The 14,259-nt window shown below is 44.9% G+C and overlaps 1 protein-coding gene across 1 annotated transcript in view; it reads right to left on the reverse strand.

The window, feature by feature from the left end:
* LOC133123390 (ETS-related transcription factor Elf-1-like) overlaps positions 1-11,475 on the reverse strand; it is a 41,107-nt gene extending 29,632 nt beyond the window's left edge. Inside the window, 1 exon segment of the mRNA XM_061233844.1 lies at positions 11,152-11,475. The gene's annotated coding sequence lies outside the window, so the exon portion shown is untranslated.
* Positions 11,476-14,259: the final 2,784 nt, after the last annotated feature.

A 14,259-nucleotide genomic window follows, 5' to 3' on the forward strand; every position in this document is an offset into this window, starting at 1 on the left:
TGGCAGCAGAGCTTAGTGGCGGAGTCACTATACTGGTGCAGTCAAGAGAAAGATGGGGGTGGGGGGGCGGGACAGGTACAGCCTGAACCGAGTCAATATTTGAGGAGTGGAGCCAAGCTTTTTTCCCCACCCACTTCATTTGTTTATGATAGGGAGGTTGGAGGCAGTGGGGGGGGGGGGGGGGTGGACACAATGGCGGTGGAGATGAGGATGATAAACCCAAGGGCTGCTGGGATATCGGCTGCCCGGCCTCGTCGGGCGACGGGAGACAGAGACGCCATGCCATAACCCAAACCGTCTGCCAAACGAACTCTGAAAGCCTGTCGGTGCCTGAGGTAAACCAAGCCTCAGCCCCGCACTCTTCCCAGGAATACAGATTAGCGCCGGAATCCTCCCGCGTTTAACTGTCATTACATTCGCCTTCACGCTCCTAACAGCATCTGAGAGCTGCTGCATGTCCTGGCTCTTCCGTTCATCCTCTCCCTCTCTTCCCTAAATCCAGGAGTACGGTGCATTTCAGGAGACTGTCGGTGAGGGTAGATCGCAGCTGCCGTTAGCGCTGAGGCTACAGCACATGAGAAGTGCAATTCTGAGAAACTGGATACAGGTCAAAACAACTGATAATAAGTACCCTGGTCATTTATTTCTGTAATACTGAAAGCAGACATCCAAAAGAACCTTTGACTATGCAAATATTCAAACTGCAAGATCACAATGAGATTACATGGACCGGGAGGCAAATGCTTGTTGATTAACAAAAGAAAACAGATAAAAACATTCCTACTTTCATTCTTACTCATTAAATTTCATGAACCAAATTACCCTGTGTAAAATAATGATGCCAATTCTTTCTGCCTGAAAACATGAGTGGAGGCAGATTTTTTTTGGTGAGTCATTATTCACACAAAGGCTCAAACGGTGATTGGAGAGAACAGGGCTCAACTAGTTATACTCCCATCTTGGAAACAATTGAACTTTTCAATACAAGCAAGGTTGAAATACATCTCAAGCTCAAAATGAGATGTGATCCAGAGGGATTTTGGCTTTATTTAGCGGGTGGGGCCGCCATTCAGAAACCACCACCCAGCCGTTAAAAAAAAAGGGTCCCAGGAGGTTAACCTCAGCCCCCTTACAGCACACAGGCTAAACGCCCCGTGTTCTCGGCCAAACCATGGACAAACAAGGAGTGGCTGCCTGTGAGGACCAGGCTTTTTGAGCAACATTAGCGCAGCGATTTGGGTGACGTGACTCACACAGAACCGAGAAGGAGCTAATTCAAAGCCTTGCCTGGACTCAGACGCAGTAAATCACCAGGCCTTACAAAACAGCCTGTACCAAACCCGACAGTGAAACATTTCTGCTTCACCACAACAAACTACTGGTTTTTCATATCTAAAATATATATTCATTGGTGAAACTGTGAAATGTGGCCTTTCCCTACTTAATGTACGCTATGAGCAAACTCCTCAAAATTGCAGAACAAAGTAATGACTTGTTCTGGGAAACCATAAATCTAACCATAATGTATAGCATGGTCACACATGGGATTGATTGCGCATTAAACAATGATTCTAATTCTTCCCAATTGTTCCAATTTCAATGCAATTTCTCAGCCTTACAAAAACATCTTTAGACCTGATCATTTTTGAAGGATGGTTAGACAGACACAAACCAAAATGGCTACTCATGAAACACGCACGCACAGCCTTTCTCTACTTAATGTATGCTACAAGCAAACTCACACCAAAGCAGTTTCGGGGAACGAAAAAAAAAAGATAGACAAGCTGTGATAAAAGAAACTGTGGTCAACGGGATGACCATGAGTTCACAGAAATAGGTCGTAGCAATAGGTCTTTCAAACTGTCAGTTTGAGAACACTTAGGGACTCCACTCAACTGCAGTCAGTCCCAATGGCTAAGCAACACACTTTGAATGCGTTCATTATGTCTAACACAACATTGCAAGTAATTTAAAAAAGATACACAAGCCTAAATGCATTCCAAATAGCTTTATGTTTCATAAGCTACGTACAAAGTGCATTTAAGTTACATCTAAAATGACTGGAATAGCCTAATTTAATTGTAACTGTTTATATCCAACTGAGTTTTAGTAATCAGTAACACAAGTTTGGCCATTGCTAAAGTCTACAACATTTGTATGCAAAGCATTATCCTGCACAACCTGGTCCCACCTGCTCCACTTTGGTCTCATGCGGGTTTTAGCAAACAAGACCAAATGCTTGAATGCGACGTCACTTCCTGCTTCTATGACTGCTGGGAATTCCACTAAAAGAATGAAAACCCACATCTGAAGCCCAGCTTTTGTAGACCCCATAACCAATGCACTGAAGACCAACAGTAGCACTCGAGGCTAGCCTCCCTGTCTGATCATTCCCAATAACCCCCACTGTATAATACATTACATTACATAAATGGCATTTGGCAGACACTCTTATCCAGAGCCACATACAGTTGATTACACTAAGCAGGAGACAATCCTCCCCTGGAGCAATGCAGGGTTCAGGGCCTTGCTCAAGGGCCCAACGGCTGTGCGGATATTATTGTGTTTACACTGGGGATCGAACCACCAACCTTGCGTGTCCCAGTCATGTACCTCAACCACTACGCTAATGTGTGGAGTTTTTCACTTTAATCAAAAAGGGAAAAGGTCAGTGCTCTATTGGGTTCACATTAATGACCACTGATATGCATCAGGGCACATATATCGTCATGCGCTTACACTGCTGAAATAGTAATGCGATACTCGCCTCTCTGTAGAAAGATAGGAACTTTGAAAACCCCCAGTAGGTGTGTAAAGTAGGCGTGGTTCTGAGGACAAAAAGTCACACACTCCCCTCACACTCCCCTCACTGTTTAAACCAGAGTTATAGAGATTAACTGTTTGGCAGTCAACAGATTATGTTTGTCAGCTGTATTTTTCCAATTATATGTTTTACGTGATCAATCATGGATAATTGGCTATAATTCAATACCCCCATTAAATCGGTCTTAAAATGCAGAACAAAATAATGGCTTGTTCTGGAAAACCATAAATCTAACTACAATATATACGCATGCATGGTCACATATGGCATTGATTGTGCATTAAACGTGAGGTTAATGACTCCAATTCTTCCCAATTGTGTCAATTTCAATGCAATTTCTCAGCCTGACAAAACACATCTTTAGACCTGATCATTTTTGAAGGATGCATTGTTAGACAGACACAAATCAAAATGGCTACTCAAAACACACTGGGACATACACACACACACACACACACACACACTAATAGATATGACTAATAGATATGTAAGGACACCAGAGAAAAAACGAACGGAGAATGGTGGAAGATTGTGAACGGTCCACTGACTAGATCGAATAGGCTAATGCTTTTCGCTCCCCTTCATCCATTCTCAGGTCTGTGTTTCAGCCCCGGCTACACACTGCACCACCTTCCTCCACGGTCAGCCATTTTGTTTTTGCCTTTGCGAATGCATCCACCCTGTCCATGGCCTGGGATGAACTCAACCAAAGTGAAGTCAGACTAGGAAAAGAGGAAGAAGGCAATGCCCCATGCCAGACAGGAGACCACAGAGCTTCCATGCGGCTGCTTTTTGAAAAAACCCGAACCACAGACCAATATATTTTCTTGGGGGGCTAGAGAAAAGCTGGTCAACTACCCTGCCACCCTGTCTGTATTCCCCCTACAGTCATGTCTAGACACTGTATGAAGAAATACTGCTTGCTGAGAGAGCTGGAAAAAACAGGGCCTCTTTCATTAAAGTGGCATGAGAGCACACCTGTATTACTGTGCTATATATACACATACATTGCATATAGTTAGCACGGCTACAGTGCTCTCCAAAAGTAAGGGAACAGAGTAAAATTGGTTCAGACAATCATGGTATTTACATGTTGCCAACATGTTTTACCATTTTGTAGTTAAAGAACGGTGTCAAGTCGCCCCACTGACAGCGGGAGTCGACCCCAGGTTACACAGTCATTTAAAGTAAACCAGCAGCCCAGTCCACCTCAAGACAAAGTTTTATGCACCGTGTCACCGAAAATCTTTTCCTTTGATGACAGAGAAAAAAAAAAAGCCCTTAAACCCCACCTCCAGAAAAGACGCGCGGTGTTATTTCTGCAGAAGTTTAATGTGACCTGCTCGACAGCGAGTGCAACAGAATCACTGTGGTCTGAGCACTGCTGGTGCAGGCCGCTTATTTTAAGAAGCGGCCCGACAGAATGGTTATCAGCAGCAACATGTGAAAGCTACAGGATGCCGCCTCCGTCACCACAATCAGCCTTGTGACATGTGATACTGACACCAGCTTAATGCAGCTTACTGCAAGAAAGAAATCATCTGACCCGGAGAACATTTCCTTAGACCTCTGACTTGCCGTGCTGGACACCTCAGGACTCGAAGCTTTATTTCCAAATGTATCCCAGTAGTGGAATAAGTTTTCCTTTTGCTTATGCGCTCAGTCACCACTTTATTAGGTAGACCTGTACACCAGCTTGTTAATGCAAATATTTCATAGGCCAATCATATAGCAGCAGCTAAATGCATAAAAGCACGCGGACATGATCAAAAGGTTCAGCTGTTTTTCAGACCAAATGTCAGAATGGGGAAGAAATGTGATCTTAGTGACTTTGACTGTGGAATGCTTGTTGGTACCACACATGGTGGTTTGAGTATCTCAGAAATAGCTGATATCCTGGGATTTTCACACACAACAGTCTGTAGAGTTTGCAGAGAATGGTGGCAAAAACCAAAACATCCAGTGAGCAGCAGTTCTGCGAACAGAAACGCATTTTTAATGAGTGAGGAGAAAGGGCAGACTGGTCGAAGCTGAACGCAAATAACCACACATTACAACAGTGGTATGTAGAAGAGCATCTCTGAACACAAAATGCATCAAACCTCTAAGTGGATGGGTTACAGCAGTAAAGACTTAATATGTCAAAAAAAAATAAGTCTAATATATACCTAATAAAGTGCTCACTGAGCATATATACAGACCTAATGGATCTGGTTTATACTACTGACTTCCCAGGTTAGGCCCACGCCAGTCTCTATGACTTTCTGTAAGGTCACACTTCTCACAGGGACCATTCCCAGGCTTCATTACTGTCCCGAGAGCACACACAAAAAGAAAGCAACTGTATTTTTTGCCCACTGTGGACCATCTTGAGTCAAAACTGGATGAAGCAAAAGCTTCCCCCCCCCCCCCCCCCCCCACAATGGGGTCTGACAGGGACACGGGTGGGCGGGACAGTGCCGTTCACAGGCTCCTCAAAGGAGAAGCTAGCCCTGTGGGCACTGGCAGCCCCTCCCTTGCAACGTAAAAGGGGAAATAGGTGGGTGCGACACCCGAGAATTTGAGCAATCAGTCAACGGGGCCTCTCCTCACCTGCTTTCCCAACATCTCAAATTGCGTGGGCGCAACTGTAAAAGCCGCACCGAAATCCCGGGCTTGTTGGATTAATCATTAGCGACATGACTTAGCCTCCTTTTTACTGCCGGGTAACAGCGGCCAATCCGGCCCGGCGCGGTCTCCCTCCTCAAGGCAATGCTGCTGCCGTCGTCCATAATTGGCACACAAAGAACAATGACAGCGCAGGAACCATTCCTCAACGCCATCTTACTGAATACCGAACAAGCGCAAGGCCTAGGGATAATTAGCCACGGAGGAGACAGCGATGTCTCGAATGATTTGTCAAATTTCAGAATTCTGATGGCCATTGAATTGGCTGAATCTGCTTTTTCTGTTCAGCTCTGGGGACAGAATCACAGACATGAAATACAGTTTGTGCTTGTACAGCAGTAGTCCAGGACAACCATAGGGCATACTGGGTTTTGTTCTCATGAATTGCTGAGTAACAACACAAGGAAGGAAACCCAGCAGCTCTCCATGTCCATTTCTGAGGGCCACTGGACCTGAGAGGGAGCAGATGTTCTGTAGTCCAGAATCACCATTCACCAACCCCCATTTCTCTCTCTCTCTGTCTTTATATTATTCACTGCACTATGTTACTGCACTATGTGGGGCGGCCTGTAGCGTAGTGGTTAAGGTAAATGACTGGGACACGCAAGGTCCGTGGTTCTAATCCCAGTGTAGCCATTGGGCCCTTGAGCAAGGCCCTTAACCCTGCATTGCCCCAGGGGAGGATTGTCTCCTGCTTAGTCTAATCAACTGTACGTCACTCTGGATAAGAGCGTCTGCCAAATGCCAATAATGTAATAATGTAATGTTATGGAGTCATGGATGTGATGCTTTAACTTGTGGAAGAACCTATGCACTTGTAAATCGCTTTGGATTAAAAGCATCTGCCAAATGACTAAAATGTAAATGTGAATGTCACCCCGAGTTAAAAGATGAAGCAGCATACGGAGAACCTGTTTGTGAAGTCAGAACAATACCCTGCCAGTCTGAGCTTGTTTACAGGGCTGTGTAGTTACAACACTGGGAGAGAGCTCAGTGAACAAGGAGAGAGTAGCAGGAAAATGTTATGCAAATTGCCCTGACGCTGGTCAGCATGCACACAAAGGGCTTACAGCCACAGCTTCTGGGGCCACGGACAGGTGACATCTTCTTTCATGAAACAGCCTCCTCCATACCAATCTAAACATCTTCTGTGATTCGCCCATTATTTCACACCATCCTCAAAAGGTGAAAAATGAAGAAATTTCAACCAGGCAACTGCGGGTGGTTCACTTGCAGACGCCTACATGAGAGCATAAGAATGTTTGCTTACAAGTACAGGCCGGTTTAGAGACTGTGATGCACATTAAAGCAGTTAGTTGCTGAACAAGCAGAAAATAGCCACTGAGTTCAGCCATGTTTGCTATCATGGTTTGGTTTGTCTATGCCCTAAGGGGAGAGGGGGGCGGATTCTGAGCTCAGAGCATTGTTTGGCCCTCAGCGTCTCTTTCTCCAGAGACGAGGGATGGACACACACTGGATTCTTTGTGTGGGAGAGAAGTGCACACAAGGCTAAATTTAGTCTCCAGGGGCAGGCGTCTACAAGGCCCTTAAGGACTCCCCACACTCACACATTCAGGAGACGTTAAGGTCAGCATCACCCACGCCCCCAGGGACGAGGGGCGGAGGGTGTAGACACACAAATCAACAACGTCGTGATGACCTCAACTATCTCGTGGCCTCCAAAAAGCTGTGCATCATGAGGTCTTGTCACTTAGCGAGAACCCCTTTATACACTGGGTGTTATCACACTGCAAAAAAAGTGTTTTAGTCTTGCAATGAGACTTAACATCTTTTTTTCTTCTTCTATCAAGTATAAAATATTAGCTTGTGTAAGGTACTGTTTGTGTGACAAGTAACATGTTCTAATCCCATTGGCAAAATCTGGAAATGAGCCCAACTATCTCACTTTACTGTAACAAGTTCTGTCTCATTTAGCAAAAGAAATAAGATTTTAAGCAAATATTGAGACCATAATACTTGTGGAGGTGGACTTTTTGTTTGTCCACTTTTTGTGGACTTTTTGTTGCACTGCACCCGTGGGTGCTGAGGGTCTTCGCCCTGATTGTGGATCTCGTTGACTAGAAAATGCAGCACCATCGAGAACAGGAAGCAAGCAAAGTAGAGCACGTACATGACTTTTATAGGACTGGAAAAAAATATGATTACCTCAAAGGAAACAACGTTATCTTTGGTGATGCATGCAATCCAGAGAGCATTCGTGCTCTGCTCTCTGTGCCTCAGCTACGACTGCACACGTCGATGCGCTGTTTATCGGGAGGGCCGCAGAGCCATGTGATCAGTTCATAATGGCAGCACTTAAAACAAAATGAGACAGAGGGAGACAGAACACAGAACACATGCTACCAGTCCAACAGGTTAACGTCTCACTGATGCCACACGTTCACATGAAAGAAAGAGAAAAAATGATCTGAACCTCAGCTGGGGAAAAGAAGGCAAACAAAGCAAATCCTTCCAGTTTGACTCATTTTAAGATTTGACAATGGGGTAAGAACATGTCAAGCAAATGGCAAGTGAACGCAAGCTAAGATTTTCCACTTGAGAGAAAAAAAGACTGAAACACTTGTTTTTTTGCAGTGTGCCAGGCTATATCAGCCAGACAATCCAATAACAAAGGGGACGGAGCGCAGATACCGGCCCAGCCCTCTACTGTTTCACACTTGGTCATGCCAAGGCAGTGCTGATTCAGTCCTCCCCTCCCCCCGCTCCTAGGCCTGATGATCTAATTACAGACAGTAGCCTGTAGGCAGTCAACGGCGGACACGCCTGCCTGCCACCCCTTTGCCTGCGAGAGAAACGCGGCTCTCCTCCCAGCCGCCCGTCGGCCACCGCAGGCCTCGGGTTCCGAGCCTTATTCACCTCATTTATCCGAATCAGACGCGGAGACGGACGCGTTTCCGAGCGCCACGTCGCTGGAGACGGTGTGCCGGGAAATCTATCAGGGTGCCGTTTTGTTTCCGATTAGCCCTCCCGATCGCGTTTCAGACCCGGGGTCAAATGAAATGCTGTCTGTGAAATTCCTGAAGACTGCTAGCAGTTTTAACAGAAACAAATGGATTTTCACCAATATTCATAGTGTACTTTTGTTGTTGTTGTTGTTGTTGTTAGGAATGCGTTTCGTAGATGACTCTCAGGTGCACAGGTGTTTTCACATTTTACCAATATCTTAAAGAGTAAAAGTATTTCAAATATGTATTTAGGATGAGACAATCGGTTGAATAAGCATACTGTTAAAAACATTTCACCCAGCAGACCCCCCACCACCACCGCCACCGGCACCCCATTTCAGGGCCGCCTGTGCTGCTGCCAAACCTCAGCGGACTTGGAGACCAGCAGACTGGGCTCTGTGAAAAGGAAGGCCCCTAACCATGGAGCAGTGTTTTAGCCAGCATCTCCCCTACGTGTGCAAGGTCCTGGCAGTGTCTCCGACATGACCTCCACTGCACAGACTCCTGCCCTCCTCAATGCCACCGAGACCGGCTGGGGTCTGAGGGACATGCCCTTCTCCTAGGACACACACTAGTGGAACTGATTGGTAGGTGAGACTCAACATACCCACCCAAAGAAAGATTTTCATGCAGGTCTCCAAGGAACAATAAGTAGTTTTTTTCTTCTCTTGTAAAATGAATACCTCGTACCTTCAACACACCTGGGTAGACACTATTTACGATGGAGGTAGACGCATATCTCAGACGCTTGCTTTTGTGTGTTTTTTTAGTTCAACAGTGGCTGGCTCCTTTGGTATGTGTCCTGTTGTGAAGCATTCCTCTGATGCAAATGCAGTGAGGTACTTTGGAGTAGATGCAGGCCACCTTGGGCCTGAAGAACTAGGCCCTGGGGAATTAGGTTGGTGCTACTCTATTCCCAGGATGGCTGAGAGCAGGGACTGGAAGGTCATGGTCTTTTTTTTTGTTTCTTGGAACTTAGGTGATTAATTAAAGTGGTTGATCAAACAGTTACCTGACCTCATTGGGTATTTGACCAAAATCGCTTGCTGATTTTAAGGTTAAGAAAAAACTGCAGACTGTGTTCCTCTGTTCCTTGTTGAGGACCCTTGGCTGAGAAAAGGCAACTAATTGCTTACTTCTTCTTATTAAAAACAAATGTGGAAGATGTGGTTGTGGTAAAAGTCCCCTGATTGAACAGCTGCTATATTTGGTGCTTGCTGCTAGAGAGAAGTCAGACCGGCTGTGTAGCTAAAACTGGAAGTACACTTTCAGTATTCAGATCTAATATAAAGAATATATAATCATCACTAACCTGCATGTAATACATGTATTATACCATAGACAGTTTCTCAAATTAAGCACTATCAAATTCAAAATGAATAAGGCAACTCAGACAGAACAGGAAATAAAAACATTGCCCTTGTATCTCAATGCAAACCTGCCGATCCCCAAAACAACTGGGTGAGCAAGATTCAGTCTTGGCTCCAGTGATCCGATGAGGTCCTGATAAGTGAGCTTGAAATTAAACAAGTCTCTGACACGCTGCACCAGGGTGAAGATAATCATAGGACCATATTAAACAGCGTGGCCATTTAAAGGGGTACACAACGGTCATGTTTTCATTACATGTGTGTAATGAAAAATAGTTTGGATACTTACAGAAGCCTGCAGGTCATCTGAAAATATTTAGAATATCCTTCATCGCACATACTGTAAAATATTTTCTGGGTCAATTGAATAAAGCTGAAGTAATATATTTTTTAAAAACTTCCCTTAAATTGCTATCCCTTAACTATCCCTTAAATTGCTTGGGAATTCCACACAAGAGCACTGATTGAACAGCATGTGTTGGAAAGCCCTACTGGTGTCAAAAAACTTGTTGTAGTGTCATTTCAATTAGCTATGGATTGTATGGTTTCCTTGTGTGGGTTTTATTAGTATGGCCTTAAATTTCCAGTCTACCTGGCCACATAGCTGAATCATACATTCGGAAACTTTGAGAAAGATAACTACTAGTGACTTTACACCACGCAATATTCAAAACCATAAAGGCTTGGCCAGTTGGCTTGCGAAACAAGGATCCCTGCCTTGCTCCAACAGCCCATATAAGGTAACGTGCCATAAAAACTAGAAAACCCAAAGCCACCCCTGACGAATCCCCAAAGCAAGACATTTTAGCCTTCAGTTCAAAACTGCAGAGTTAAGTGTGCCCAACTCTTATACCTCAGGTACATACATTCCAAGTATGGCTGAAACGATTTCATGATGGCAAAATACACAGCTATTTCAATGATACTCAAGGCTCGGTAATTATGGTATATACATCAAAGTTGGAAATTAGTGTTTGGAAATGTGCGTTATTTAGGCTGAAGCATTTGCTTTGACTTCGCTTTGCAGAAAAGGCATTGAACACACCCTCACAGCCAAATCGTCAGAATCCATGAACATGAAGTTAATGCGCAGCTTTAAGTTAATGACTTAAAATGTTTTCTACATACAGATTTTGCTTAGTTAGCTGATTTGACACTGAACTAGCCACTAATGTTTATGAAAACAACACAACTTACACAAGGTTAATGAAAGGCGAGCCGTCTAAACCTCTGTTTACATCTGAGTGTTTGAACTAACTCAAGTGTCTTCAAAGAGAAGACAAATCTAATTAAAATTAAAACACAAATGATTTTGATTACTAACCTCACTGGAAAACCTCCCTCTCAGTCTCCATGTTCCGAGTAGAAGAAAAAAAAAAAAAAAAAAAAAAAAAGTTAAGAACCTGATTTGCAACACCCCCACCCAAAAGAAAGAACCCCACAAAACTATAGAGCTGTCAGGTGAAAATAATCCTTGGGTGTGTCTGATGAGAGCACGACGACGTATTCCGAAGAATCCTGATACTGACCGCTCGCCGCGGTGTAGATGGCAACAGATACGAAAAGTAACAAAAAGAGACTACAACTGCTAGTGTAAATCGAGAAAGAAAGGAGAAGTTACGGTGAAGCAACTTGTTCTCTTGCAGCGAGTCTGAGGACAGACAGCCCCGGGAGGCCGAGGGGGGAAAGAAACTCCAACACCCAGCCAATCAGAGGCCTGGGGCGGGCCCTGTATGCAAATCCTTTCAGGTGAGACAGTCCTGCGCCAGGGATTGGCTGTGGAACAGGAGCGAGGGAGGGGATGATGGGACGGAATAACCAGCAGGCTGCAGTCCAGTAACACCTGGACTGCAGTAATGAGGAAAAACACAGGGTTTGGAGAAGCTACAGGTATGGATGCATTGTACATTTCAAAGGGACATTAGTGGAGTATTAGAAAATATACCTTCTACAACCAGCACTATTTAAAACATGCATATATACCAATATATAACCCATAGTAGCTTTGGATAGCAGGGAAAGAATAAGTTTACAGATCTTACATTGAAGGGAGTTTTATAACTTCCATATGATCTAACCGGCCAATATTCATGTTGCAGGAGAGGTGACGCCAATTAGTCTGAAAGGGGAGCGCCAGTTAAGGCAACAGAAGTGCCTATAAAAGATACTTTTTACAGCTGAAGGCTGAAGGGAGAGTAAAGCATCCTGTATACTTTATACTGTGACTTCAGGAAGGAAGACTGTGCAAAACCTACTTTGCTGCTCCTGCTGGGTTTTTCTAAACACTCGGCCCATAGGACATAAATAAAATGCATTTTCTCCCAGAAAATGTCTATGTCCAAGTCTCTAAATCACATACTGCAATCTGGGTGATTTTTTTATTTTTTATGAATTAGGATCATACCCAGAGGCATAAACGTATCACTACTTTAGAGAGATCTACCTTCTGGATGGCTGAATGCCCTCTCTGCCAGTTCCTCATGTACACTTGATGATGTAGATACCTGTTAGCGTATGTGGGTGTGTCGTTAAATTCATTAACAGCAGTGAACCCCTGCTGCACGTCCTCACCGTGCCCCTCATGCACACACACAGTCCAGGTAGGATATGTAGCTGGATATGTTTACAGGGCATGCACTCAACAAGCATCTTTATCTGAAGCGACGTGGCTGACAAACAGGAAGCTGAAGCTTGCGGTGGAGCCCGGAGTTTACAGGAGGACAAGAGACCCAGGGAGCCAGGGGGCCTGCTCCTCTGAGCGTGGGGGTAGGATGGGGGCGGAGAGGGGGCCACAAGGGGGGATCTGCGCAGGGGAATAGGGCCGAGAGACTGAGAAGGCAAGCACGACAGAAAGACCCGACAGACCGTAGCCTGTTCTAACAAGTGCCCGTGCCAAACGTTCCTATCTCACTCTGTAAAGACAGGCTTCTTCTTCAGTGCTGGCCTTGCCCCAAAAGAAAGCCAATAAAATACTCTCAGCAGCTACAGTACGCTGCACATTTAAAGAAACAATACCTGCTGTTTTGTGCCACTACTGGGGCTGCTGCAAGTCAACGGAGTGGCCCGATCCTTTCTGTTTTTTTGGTTTTATTTGTTATTGGTTTTAGTTAACCAAGAAGGTAGTGGGTTTTAAGAAGCCCTCAGTGACCCTTGGTAAGTGACAGTGGTGGCAGAAGGAGTGTGTGAGGTTGGAGATGACAGATACACACACTCTCCCTCTCAGACGTGGTACGACAGAAATTCATTACTGCCACCCATTAGCGACATGAGCTCAGGCAGTAAGAGCAGTCGTCTGGCAGTCTTGCATAGAAGCCAATCAGCTTTTTTTACTTCATTACATTAATGGCATTTAGCAGACGCTCTTATACAGTTGATTAGACTATGCAGGAGAGCAATGCACGGTTAAGGGCCTTGCTCAAGGGCCCCCAGATCTTATAATGCTATTATGCTACACCAGGGATCGAACCACCGACCTTGCGGGTCCCAGTCATGTACCTTAACCACTACGCTACAGGCCGCCCTCATTGGTGTGTGATTGTGTGTATGAATGGGTGAGTGAAAACCATCGTATGTACAGTGCTTTGGATAAAGGCTCTATATGAATGCCAACCACTTATACCCTGGCGCACTCCCCCTCTCAGATGTGGTAAGTACGTGAGAAGTTAATTACTGCCACCCTGACACGATGTGAGAACAGCTCGTGTCCACAGCACATACTTTGAATGCTAGCGATGACGTCAAGCAGAAGACAACACAGACCTGCCTCTCACAATACAGAAGTCATGCTCCCGTAATTCGAAACGCCAGTACCGGTTGTTCTCGTTTGGATTAATGGTTGAAGAGGGAGTTTCTACGGCATTCGGTTCTATCCACACAAACACACCCCACAGAGGGCGGGGGGCGTGTAATATTTCAAGGACCGACGTGATGAACTGTCAGCTGTCAGCCCTGTTTCAAAACAAGCTCTAATTACGTGGAGAATGGCCACACTGGCATACAGTATTGCTGATGTGCTTTGATGTGATGTCAATCACAAGTGGTAAGCAATCCAACCATTCTTATCCATTGTCCGCTGTCACAGAAAGATGTTGATTGGCTGAAGCAGATGAGCATTACCACATTATGGAAAATGTGCTTCATTTGCTCCTCCTAGCAACGTGTCCAGTCTGCCTTCATTTTTCAATACACTGGCATGTGAACCTGCTATAGCAGAGTCTCCAAACCAAACCCACCACTGGCTTCACTTCTGACACAGAACGACAGTTGCCTTACCAATCAGTTCACAGTGTTCTCTGTGAAACCGCTGATGATTAACTGAAGAACATTGTTGGTGGTGAGCACAACCACACCTTTTTATCACTTAACGTTGTCCCCCAAAGAAACTTACAAACACAATTCCTCTGGGTGCAAAGTATTGTATTTAAACAGACCT

Source organism: Conger conger, chromosome 3, assembly GCF_963514075.1.
Source record: "Conger conger chromosome 3, fConCon1.1, whole genome shotgun sequence".
Classification (NCBI taxonomy): domain Eukaryota; kingdom Metazoa; phylum Chordata; class Actinopteri; order Anguilliformes; family Congridae; genus Conger; species Conger conger.